This window comes from Gigantopelta aegis, chromosome 4 (assembly GCF_016097555.1).
Source record: "Gigantopelta aegis isolate Gae_Host chromosome 4, Gae_host_genome, whole genome shotgun sequence".
NCBI classification, from domain to species: Eukaryota; Metazoa; Mollusca; class Gastropoda; order Neomphalida; family Peltospiridae; genus Gigantopelta; species Gigantopelta aegis.
Genome location: NC_054702.1, coordinates 106,477,128 through 106,487,775, shown reverse-complemented (window position 1 = coordinate 106,487,775; position 10,648 = coordinate 106,477,128).

The window sequence follows — 10,648 nt, the reverse complement described above, 5'->3', positions numbered from 1 at the left end:
CGCTGGAGTGCTTTTCATATCGAAGTACCTGTATTACCTTTGTAACACCTATAAAACAGATGAAACATATGTATGTATCTATTCAGTCAAAAGACATAACAGGTCGCATCTCATTAACTAGTCAATTTCCAGCTCATGGAATATTAAACAGGATCAGCTGATGTATACATTAATAACTGTTATGTTACGGCTTTTTTCCACTGGAGTATGGCATTCAGATAATACAATGTATTTGATATGTGTATATAGCTACAGATGATTGTCACAGGACAATGAAAATATTAAACTAAATGTAAATTTTAAGATATTGGGAATGTATTTTTTGTGAAACGTATTAGATTTAATTTATAATTCAGGTGTTCAGAATTGACTTCATATTTGCCAAGTGGTATGACAGGTGTCATCAAAATGTGTTACCATGGTTGCTATGGAAGTTACGGGAAATGTTTATTCTATATAATATACATGAATTAAGTTAGTATAATTTTATTATTATTATTTTTATTTGTATTTATTTGTATTTTTTTGCACGTAGGAAACAACTGAAGGAGTTAAACAACATCAGTAGTCACAAATGAGCCGCCGAACTCGGTATGGATGACACCGATGAAAAAACAAAACGCAAATGTCCGATCCCCAAGATCAGGGCGGATAGTGACTGTTCTAGTGGTGGCTGGCGCACCCCTCGGTCGAACACGCGGGACAGTGGGTACGCCACTGACAATTCGCCAGCCACGCATCACTGCAAGTTGCATTTCACTTTTGACACGTGCCAGCATAACGAGCAGATCGAAGCTACTGGTGGTGCTAGAGGCGAGTCCATCTCGGGAAGTTTTTCTCCTGTGGATATATTCTTAGGCGACGACGACGACGTCGGAGACGACTCTCCCTTCTTGGACAACGTCGTTTCAGATAACCTGTTGGACTCTGTTGAGAACATTGACCAGCTTCAAGTGGAACGCTTCAGGCCAAGATCTGGCGCGTTTCTGCACGCGCTGCCAGATCCACGGGCACTGTCAGCTGATCAAGGTGGAATACCTATTCCGTTAGTGTTGCCCGGGGGTCATAGGATTAGACCCCTTGGGCTGAGCCGGACTGTGGGGACACAAACTCCACATCTACACTGTCTTCTCATTAGACAGTTGATGTCGCAGCATAATTTGCTTATTCCAACTCGTGGTAAGTATAAGCTATAAGAGAGGAAGAAACTGACTTAGTTGCCTTATAGAGGCTAATGTATGTTAGTTGTAGCGTATTCTTGGTTCGCGTTAATCCAATATCCAGTGCACTGATTTTAACCATATTTGTGTGTAGGGTGGGGGTGGGGGAGAGCAGTTACCGACCTCAGTCCCTACCCCGAAAGCAAAAAAGTGCCCATTTAATTGACAAGTACCTGTTGTGTAATTTCATGAATATGTATTACAATTCCCTACATTATGCCAAAAGAGGATACAATTTATAAAATGCCATTCATGCGTAACCGTCCTCCCTCTTCGACCACCTGCCACAAAATAGGCGTCCTTTTTTTTCTTCATTTCTTTCTTTCTTTTTACCCATTATTTATATTTATTTATTAAAAAAAAATTCATTACGGTATTATAGTAACTATTATAAAACACGTTATCATGGTATTACGGTCGGTGCGAACGAACCCCATTTTGACGATTTGTTTTCTTTCTTGCAGGTCTTTGCTTTAAAAAAAACCCCAAAACTAACCACTTACATGGGAGTTACCAGTAACGTTTGTAAAGTCTTTCAAAAGTTCTTGGTAACTCCCATGTGTAAGAAAAGGTTTATAATTATATAGTTTTGCATGTTTTTAATGTTTACTATCAGTTTCCTTATTTCGCCCAGTGGCACGCTTCTGTTTTTACATGCCAATTGTTTATTTGTGTAAACAGTATTAAAGCCTACATGTACAGTCGTATAACGGTTTTTAAATACCTGTGCAATAAACCAGGTACGGCTAGGTGTCGCGTGACACATTAAATACTGCGTATTTACTTTATAATAAATGTATTTGGGACTGTATAATTACATGGGGCCAGATTGAAAGTAATTGGTTGATAGATATACGTCCGTAACGCGTGTATAGGTGCACTTGAGCCAGCGGTGCGTGAGCCTTTTAAAATAGGCCTGTAATACCAGTAGGCTTTTGTCGGGATTTGGGGCCGTAACTAGCGGAAGTTGCGGAGATGAGACGCGTCGCGTCCCCTTTTAGTTTTCAAAGTTTGTGAGGTGGGTTTTTTTTTTTTTTTTGGGGGGGGGGGGTGTCTATTTGGAGAAGACGATATAGGCCTATTACTGTGGTTCTTTACTAAATATATATTTTTTTAATTTTAAAATTGTTTATTTTTCTGCCACCACCTCCCCCTTTGTGTTATTTGCAGCTAGGTACGACACATGTTTTGTATGTATTGTTTCGAAATCGGGGTTTTAATTATATGATTTCGCAGAGTGTTTTATTCATGACATTATGCCGAGCGTAATTTATTATTTCGCCCAATATTATAGCCATAGTATGTTAGAGCATGTACGGTACCGTACCGTAAAACAAGCAATCATACTTAATGAATGAAACAGTCCGCGCGTCCAACCGACGCTCGGGCTAATTGAAATGTTACACATCACGTGCATATTGCCAATGTCTTTCGTGTGGAATAAAAAATAAAGTGGTATGTAGTGGGTAGTGGGATGGTAATAGGCCTACTCGCTGGATTACAACTGAACAAGTGACTGGTAGTTTACCCAACTAATTTAAACAATAACAGTTAAAGTGTGTTTTGTTTGACGAGTCATAACGACACCACTAGAACACATTGATTTATATAGGCCCAAAGGAACGATATCTGTAGTGCGTGGGGGTGAAAGGGTCGGGCTGCACAATGTCGTCGCGGGGGCTACAATATCTTGTGGGGCACAAACCAAATTATTATTTCCATATAGAATAGAAATTGTTTTTTCTCAAGGGGGGGGGGGGGGGGGGCGCACAGGCCCCGACGCCCCGGTTCGAGAATTTGTATATTTACACCATAGTTAAGGTATGTATATACATGTACCAAAAATGTTGAAATTACGGTAATTATAAAATCTTCATAATTACATTTTTACTGTGAATATTATAATCAGTATATCATATGTACATATCTATATTATGCCTGTAAACTATGTTTTTGGTAGGTAAGTAAGTGAGTAAAAAAAGAAAACAAATAAAGGTAAACAACGTCCCATAACTTTCAAACATTTTTCATATTAAAGAAAGTTTTAGGAATTTGTTTAGTGGTTCAGAGACAGATTAAACCAAACCGATTTGGGATACGTTCATTTTTTGTATACTCTTTTCTTTAGTTATAGTGGGGCTGATGGGGTGTGGTGGGGATTCGTTCCAAAGCACATACCAAAGCACTTAGTATGTGCTATTCTGTAGGGGCTAAAAGCATAAGCCACGCATTTTTACATGAATTACAACTAATATTTTGGGTAGAATAATGAAAATACATGGTGAAAATTGTTTAGGCCAGCTAATTTTTCCCGAATATCTCTATTGTTTTTGCCCGAGTTAAAAAAATTTCTTCTACGTTTATGTTAAAGGTTACCTGTTTGGTAGTGGCAAGTTTCTTCGCTGAGTCACTCTCCATCCGATTACCAACTTATCACAATAACCAAAAGTTAAGCTAGCACTGTATATGTCTAGAATGTGTTTAAGGTTCTGTTTTTAAATATTTCTTTTCATGGATTATCAATGTGTTGGGGTGTTGTTAAATAAAAATCAAACATTATTTTCTTTTCTACATTAAAGGCGTACATAGCCTACATAGTATATAATTTAAACAAAATAAAAATAAATGGTTGTTAGGGTAGGTAGGATTGTTATTATTATTATTATTTTTTACTTCATTCACCCCTTCACCCCTATGGGTTCAGGTAAAATGTGTGTACTCTTTCACATACATACTATTACTTTTTTTTAATCGGAAAAGAAAAAGAAAAAACGATTTTATTTTTATTTTTTGCTTGGAGGGATTGGGAGAGGGGTCGTGGTTGGTGTGGTCATCTTGGAGTATAATGATTAGGACTGTTCTAGAAAGTTATTACAGATGAGTGTTCATAATTTTATCAATACATATTTCAAATACAACCACAATGAAATTCTGTTGTTTTTTAGGAGAAGAAATTATAATAGATGAAATAAATTTTTTTTTAAATAATCCACCCCTACTCGCCGCTATATATTTATACGTGAAAGAATACTAAGTTACTTTAAGATTATTTAGACTAACATATTTTTTTATTCTAATACAATCTCGCGAAAGGCTCAGTCTTAAAGGGAAATAACTCTTGTATCCTTTACGTCTGTTCGATCTGGCGGATAGAGTTTTCGGCAACACAATCGACTTGAACGTGTTGAATACAACAGCAAGCCATTTTTAATAAGTGTAAAATGAGTAGGGAAGTTTTACAACGAACTATAGGTTGTCCATATGAACAACTATTATAAAATAAATAATAAAAAAATAAAATAAAAAACAAGCACCACCAAAAAAAAAAAGGAGAAAAAAAAGGAAGTAAAATATATTAAAATTGATGATGTCATCATATTATCAAACACAAACATAATTAGTAATTGGTAAAACCGGGTACCCCAGTTTGATAATAAGTATGACTAATTTAACGTATGACATTGTATGACTGAAATATGGGCTATGAGAAACTGATTTGGTTTAATTCGCTGGTAATTAGGCCATATAGACTAAACCACGCCCACATTTTCTAAGTGTCAGCCGAATAAAGTAAAGGGTTATGTTGTTATGTTTTAGGCTATGTGTGACCGTTATAATAAAAGTATTTGAAAATAAAATGTAAGGGCGGAACAAGCACGGCGATAGCAAGTAGACATGGGGGGGGGGGGGGGGGGGGGGGGACTAAGATCGAGGGCGCAAAACAGTTTCTATAGGGTTCGTAAACGTTTGAAAACTAGATGTCCTGAAATGCAATTTCCTGCATTCTACAAGTACAATTCATCTCTGCCTTAGGATTTACTACCAATAATATTTTTTATTCAGAATTATTGGGGTGAGGGGGCTCTAGCCCCCAGAGCCACCCACCCACCCACTTCGTCGTGCCTACGGAACAAGCGGTGTGTGTGTGTGTGTGTATGTGTGGTATACTGCCCTTTTACTTTAAAGTGCCACAGTAATAAAACACGTGTTTTGCAATCTTTTGGTACCTATATACAATGTATATAAATCCTACCTTTTCGTCTGACTGGTCTTTATGTGTGTGTGTGTGTGTGTGTGTGTGTGTGTGTGTGTGTGTTAAACTGAACCCCGCTTGTTATTTTACGCTGGTGGAAATTGATTTGCACAAATTTAAACAAATTCGCATTAGTAGTTTTGAATAACAATACATGAGTGATATTCCACAGGGACTGACCATACATGTTTAAGATGCATTTCAGTTTGAAATACCTGTGTTTTGGTGACTGTTGTATGAATATTTGGTCCGTTCATATTATTATCAGGTCATCACGGCTACTTAACGATGGAATAAAACTCGTAAGACTATCTTGGTGGTCTTAGGTGGCCATATACTTGATCATGACTGTCGATTAAATGGCCACCAAAATTAAATTAATTGTCTGTAAATTTGTTGTTAGCATTACGTAGCTTATAGGCATATGACAGAAACCTAACAACAGAAAACGCTTGTGTCAGTGCTTACAAAAAGGCCTCCCGTTATTTTTTGGTTTTATTCGTTTTGGATCATAATCTCTTCAGTTTCATTTATCCATATATTCATGAACTTTTTGTCTTCACTTTTATGTAAGACATACTAAATTTAGAGTGTATTAGGAAATGTTTTATTTAACGACGCACTCAACACATTTTATTTACGGTTATATGGCGTCGGATTAGAGTATATTATTACGTACTAGTAGTAATCAGCGCCGCCATAAGCGGAGAGAAAACAGCCGGAAGGATGGTGTGCTGAAGGATGGTGTGCTGAAGGATGGTGTGCTGGTGTGCTGAAGGATGGTGTGCTGAAGGATGGTGTGCTGACTGCTTTTCTGTCTGTCGGGGGCGCGACGTAACTCAATGGTAGAGCGCTCGCCCGTAGCGCGGTCAGTCTTTGATCGATTCCCGTCGATGGGCCCATTGGTCTATTTGTTGTTCCAGCCAGTGCAACACGACTGGTATATGAAAATGCCGTGGTATATCCCTTGCTACTAATGAAAATATGTGTTCATGTTTTCTCTCTAAAACTATATGTCAGAATTACCAAATATTTGACATCCAACAGCCGATGATTAATGTGCTCTAGTGGTGACGTTAAACAAAATTAAAATTTGTTCTGTTTATCGTTACTAGGGAATAGCTGACTGGCGAGTACTCATTGTGCATATTGGCTCCAAAAATATTTTAAAATAAAAATACTGACAGGAGAGAAGTAAAGCCTATGACGCCTCTTCTGTCCAATTTGTCCTGGACGCGGAGCAACCTCTCATGTTACAGGACTAATCGAGCTTGACACGACAGTCAAACATCAAAGACTGATGCCCCGTTCTATTCAACACTGACTCGTATCAGTTAATTAATCGCATCCCACTAATGACTGGTAATTAACTGCTGAGAACTGACCATTAACAGTGCAATAAGTTCGTGGACAATGTAACGGACCGTCTTCAGCCATATCGCTGACGAAACATGTTGATATCGTTTGTATAATCAGTCAGCACATTTCAAAGACCATTAAAGGTGCAGTGTTGGAGCTACAAGTGCAATGTTTTGATACTTTTACATTTATTTATGATCAATAACTACAAATTAATCCATCCCGCCCATAATCTTTGCTTAAATAACTCAAGAATCTCGAAATTAAACTGTGCATTAAACTGTCCTACTACGCAATTACACATATTATGAAATCGGTGAATTGACTAAATAGAAGGAAGGAAATGTTTTATTTAACGACGCACTCACGGTTATATGGTTAAGGACCACACAGATATTGAGAGAGGAAACCCGCTGTTGCCATTTCATGGGATACTCTTTTAGATTAACAGCAAGGGATCTTTTATATGCACCATCCCACAGACAGGATAACACACACCACGGCCTTTGATATACCAGTCGTGGTTGGCTGGAGCGAGAAATTTGACTAAATAGGGACAATTAAGTTGCATAAAGACAGCAAACTTGTCGGCACCATCTGCTAGGCATGACGTCACGGGATTTTCGCCTAACTGAACGTTCCAATTTCTCCATTTGTTCTCAAAGGATTCTCCAACATATTATGGGCATATAGTTGATAGAAGGTTACGTATAACGTTTACATTTCAAAGCAATATAAAATCCTGCAAAAAATAATAGGATCGATTTACACTACTATCCGACATTAATTTGCTCTCCAATTCGATTATATAAATTTTTCACTAGATATCACAGACACTTTTTAAAATACCTGCGCTGGGCCCACATTACACTTAATTAAGATGGTGGTGCTAAAAGCCGATTGTTGTTAAAATCATTGAATAGGTTAATAATGGCGTATTGCCAACAAGAAGCACAAACCACTTTAGGTGTGGTGTTTTGATGACAGTTGTTGATAACCTCGTGATCCAAAAGCTGATTAGGTTTTATCATGTGGTCACTGGGGGACACTGACACTTTTTCAAACACTGACATCAGCCAGCGGAGAAATCTAGGTTAGTGGACGAAGGTAAACACACACGACACAGTGTTTCAAGTGTTTGTTGTCTCCGCTGTCGAAATCAGTATTGAACACATGTTTATTTTAACTCCAAAAATAACCAACTGTCCAATTGATTTTGATTATGTATTTTAGGAACGAGGAATTTATATACTATATGATAAATCTTGAATCGTATTTGTTTTTTTTCAGTATGTAAAGAATATTAAATCTATGCCTACAAACATGTTTTCACACCGATGAATTAACAGACAAATTTCGGAATGATTTAACCTTATCTCAGCAATGCCACACCCTGCACGAATCATCGGAATTACAATTACCAGGGTAGGCCGCAGGATTTTCCCAGGGAAAGGGTACAGCAATTTAAACGGCTAATATTATTCAAAAGTACTATATACACCTACAAAACACCAAGCCGATGAATATATAACATGTTCACTCAAAACACAATACATTCATAATATTCACTTGCCACATACTGAAATGCGAGGTGGAAGGTGCGCGCCACCCAGAAGCCTACCCCTGGAATTATTAGTATTATATTAATTTCATCTGCATTTATTGTTGTTGTTTATTTCGTTAGAACCGTAATCCATCTCCACCCCCAGCTCCCTCATCGCCTACCCCCCCCCCCCCCCCCCCCAATAATAATCGACAACTCGTACGGCCGTATAGTGGCCTGTAAGTAAAATGTATGTGCCCTATTTGTGTGACACACATATTTGTGAGTACTGGGTAGCTGTCTGTCAGGTGAGGCGAGACAGAGAGATATAGATATATACTAGCGATGTCGTCATTATGTTGCTGGCAGCTGCCAAAGCAGATCTCTTTTTTTATTTTATAGAGCGTGGGAACAAGTCGTTTCGTTTGCCTACACGCGGTAACATGCGCGTGAAGTGTATGTGCACTGCACTGTGGTGCACAATCCACAGGTCCTGAACGCAAAAACCGCATCTTTATTTTATAGCCTAGTTCAGAAATTGCCTCACCTGCAACGAAAGGAGATATACAGCTATTACATTTCTGGCAGGAATGGTTAAATTAGGAATAAAATTTGTTTGGCAACACCAAAGCGCATTGTTTAATCATCGACAAAACAAAATAATTGTGACACTTGTTTTGTAGCTTTTTTCCCCCAGATTTGATCACACGAGGGCTGGGGGCACTGGCATAGACAGGTGGGGCCAAAAGGCCATGCCCCCCTCCCCCTTAATCACAATTATTTGTTCCATACCACCTTTTTTATTAGCCTCTTTCCCTATAACACGTGAACAAGACAGTTTGGGTACCTCCCTATATAAAATCCTGGCCATGCCCATGGTTGGGGACGGGGACATCGTACATTTGTTTATAAGCTAGAAGGTATTCCGCATCATTTCTCCTATGCACACATGGTTTAAATAAAATTTAAGAGTGTTGGGTATATATTTACCCCCCCCCCCCCCCCCCACCCACACACACACACACTGAAGCACCGTCTTTTATTAATCACCGGCTATTGGATATTAAATATTTAATAATTTTTGACACGAGGTTTTAGAGGAAACACGTTACATTTTTCAATTAGTAGCAAGGGATCGTTTATATACATTTCTCAGACATGACAGCACATACCACGGCACTCAAAGAATGGGTCTACTGTCGTGGTTCGATCCTTCGATGCAAGCACTCCAGGCGAGCGCTCTACCGACTGAGCTAGATAGATCCATATCCTTTTTTTTTTCATTTCACGTTTGCATCAAGTGTAAGAAAAAAAGTGATCAGATATCGAGCCTTGTTACCTTTTCCATGTCCAACAGGGTATCTAGCAACTCCAGAGAGTATATTACTTGTATACCTTGGACTAACAATTAAGAATAACAGAATGTTTTATTGGTTTAGCAACGATCTAAAACAACCAACCGGATATATCTCATCAGTTACGTACTTTGATCTTTGTAAAGTATGCTCATACATAATCATGGTAATGTCCTGTTTGGTTTTAAAGAAAGTATAAATGGAAAATCTATGATGCTCTTGTTTCTTAGCTAACGTTAGACATGTAATAGTTTTGATTACACATCAATAACATGTCCCGTTCCATTGTAAACTAGTGATGTCAGTGAATTGAAGCACATCGTTTAACTGACAGTAAACTAAAACGGATGGTTTGAGACATTATTACTTACATCGGTCTTTACATTACGTACATTGATCGTTACATTACTTACATTGGTCTTTACATTGTTACATTGATCGTTACATTACTTACATTGATCATTACATTACTTACATCAGTCTCTACATTACTTACATTGATCGTCACACTTACATTGGTCGTTACATTGCTTACATTGGTCGTTACATTACTTACATCAGTCTTTACATTGCTTACATTGGTCGTTACATTACTTACATCAGAATTTACATTACTTACATCAGTCGTTCCATTACTTGCATTGGTCTTTACATTACTTACATCAGTCGTTACATTACTTACATTGGTCTTTACATTGCTTACATTGGTCGTTACATTCCTTACATTGGTCTTTACATTACTTACATCAGTCGTTACATTACTTACATCAGTCTTTACATTACTTACATCAGTCGTTACATTACTTACATTGGCCTTTACATTGCTTACATTGGTCGTTACATTCCTTACATTGGATTGCTTACATTGGTCTTTACATTACTTACATCAGTCTTTACATTGCTTACATTGGTCGTTACATTGCTTACACTGGTCGTTACATTGCTTACATTGGATTGCTTACATTGGTCTTTACATTACTTACATTGGTCGTTACATTGCTTACATTGGTCGTTACATTGCTTACATTGGATTGCTTACATTGGCCTTTACATTACTTACATTGGTCGTTACATTGCTTACATTGGATTGCTTACATTGGTCTTTACATTACTTACATCAGTCTTTACATTGCTTACA